This window comes from Notamacropus eugenii, chromosome 5, assembly GCF_028372415.1.
Source record: "Notamacropus eugenii isolate mMacEug1 chromosome 5, mMacEug1.pri_v2, whole genome shotgun sequence".
NCBI lineage: Eukaryota > Metazoa > Chordata > Mammalia > Diprotodontia > Macropodidae > Notamacropus > Notamacropus eugenii.
The window spans coordinates 373,260,342-373,262,573 of record NC_092876.1 but is presented as its reverse complement, the minus strand read 5'-3'; the positions used below and the strand labels follow the sequence as shown (position 1 = coordinate 373,262,573).

The 2,232-nt window shown below is 43.8% G+C and overlaps 1 pseudogene; it reads left to right on the top strand.

Annotated features, from left to right (window-relative positions):
• Nucleotides 1-834: 834 nt before the first annotated feature.
• On the top strand, nt 835-1,981 carry LOC140506748 (actin, cytoplasmic 1 pseudogene; annotated as a pseudogene).
• The last annotated feature ends 251 nt before the right edge of the window (nt 1,982-2,232 follow it).

Below are 2,232 nucleotides of genomic sequence, written 5' to 3'. Positions count from 1 at the left end.
AACACTCCAGTATCTTTGCCAAGAAAATCCCAAATGGGGTCACAAAGAGTCATACATGACTGAAATGACAGAACGATAACTGCTTTGTGTGGTCCAGCTTATAGAACACATAAATAACAAACATAAAATATTTTATAAATAGATCATACAATATAATAATATAAGATTGCTAGTACAATTATTACTTCAAGGTGACCCTTAGAGTGCTAGGCTCCTTTTGGGACATGACACATGTCAGATGCACATGAGTTCATCTAATATTTGAATATTATTCCTTCAATTCTTCATTTCTCAATATAACTCTCATTTAGAAATAAAGTCCCACTCTTACCAGTCAAGATGGAAGTGTGAAGGGTTGATCCAAGTTCTTCATCTACCCCCTACAATTAGTGAACACACCAAGAAGAGAAAGAGTTACCAAAGTAAATGATGTAACACAAGTTTTGCCAGAAAAGAGAAAGGGAAAAATGGGTAAGAATGTCAGTACAATTTTCAAAATACAAAGAAACAACTGAAATAGTCACAGTACCAGGAACAATATAAGTGGATAAAGAAACAATACAAGGAATCCTCTAGATGTTCTCAAATAGATAGACACATTGAAAGAATTTAAAGGAAAGGTAACATGGGTAACAAAATCACAAGAAAAAGTAATGGAAGAGCTTGTGGACATTACAGTGCCAATGAGAGACATTAAAGCAAGATTTAAAGGCGATTTAAAAGGGAAAAAAAGATCAGAAGAAGCTGTGAGCTCTCCCACCCAGCGTGCACTCGCTCTCCCCTGCCTCCAGGTGCCGCACCACCTCCTCTCTCTCTTAAGGGTTTAAAATTGCCACTTCAAAGTTCGCCATGGATGATGATATTGCTGCTCTCGCTGTTGACAATGGCTCTGGCATGTGCAAAGCTGGCTTTGCCGGAGACGATGCCCCTCGGGCCATCTTCCCTTCCATTGTTAGGCGCCCCAGACATCAGGGTGTGATGGTGGGTATGGGCCAGAAAGACAGCTACATGGGGGATGAGGCTCAGAGCAAGAGAGGTATTCTGACCCTAAGTACCCCATCGAACATGGTATTGTCACCAACTGGGATGACATGGAGAAGATCTGGCATCATACTTTCTACAATGAGCTCTGTGTGGCCCCTGAGGAGCACCCTGTGCTGCTCACAGGAACCCCCCTGAACCCCAAAGCCAACAGAGAGAAGATGACTCAGATTATGTTTGAGACCTTCAACACCCCAGCCATGTACGTTGCCATCCAGGCTGTTCTGTCCCTGTATGCCTCTGGTCGTACCACTGGTATTGTGATGGACTCCAGTGATGGTGTGACCCACACTGTGCCCATCTATGAAGGTTATGCCCTTCCCCATGCCATCCTCTGTCTGGATCTGGCTGGCCGTGATCTGACGGACTACCTCATGAAGATCCTGACCGAGAGAGGGTACAGTTTCACTACCACAGCTGAGAGGGAAATCGTGAGTGACATCAAGGAGAAGCTGTGTTATGTTGCCCTAGACTTTGAGCAGGAGATGGCTACTGCTGCATCTAGCTCCTCTCTGGAAAAGAGCTATGAGCTCCCTGATGGTCAGGTTATCACCATTGGCAACGAGAGGTTCTGGTGCCCAGAAGCTCTTTTCCAGCCATCTTTCTTAGGTATGGAATCCTGCAGAATCCACAAAACTACCTTCAACTCAATCATGAAGTGTGATGTTGACATCCGTAAGGATTTGCATGCCAATACCGTATTGTCTGGTGGTACCACCATGTACCCAGGCATTGCCGACAGGATGCAGAAGGAGATTACAGTCCTAGCTCCCAGAACAATGAAAATCAAGATCATTGCCCCACCTGAGCGCAAATACTCTGTCTGGATTGGAGGCTCCATCCTGGCATCTCTTTCCACCTTCCAGCAGATGTGGATCAGCAAACAGGAGTATGATGAATCTGGGCCTTCCATTGTCCACCGCAAATGCTTCTAAATGGACTGTGTGTGTTTTTTTATTTTATTTTATTTTTTTGTCTAAAGGGTGAGACATGATAACTGCCCAAAAAAAGAGATGAGATTGGCATGGCTTTATTTGTTTTTTGTTTTGTTTTGTTTTGTTTTTTTGGCGCTTGACTCAGGATTTAAAAACTGGAACGGTGAAGGTGATGAGCAGTCTAAGTCTGTTGGAGGCAAACATCCCCAAAGTTCTACAGCGCGTCTTCAGGACTCTTGATTGTACATTTATGTTG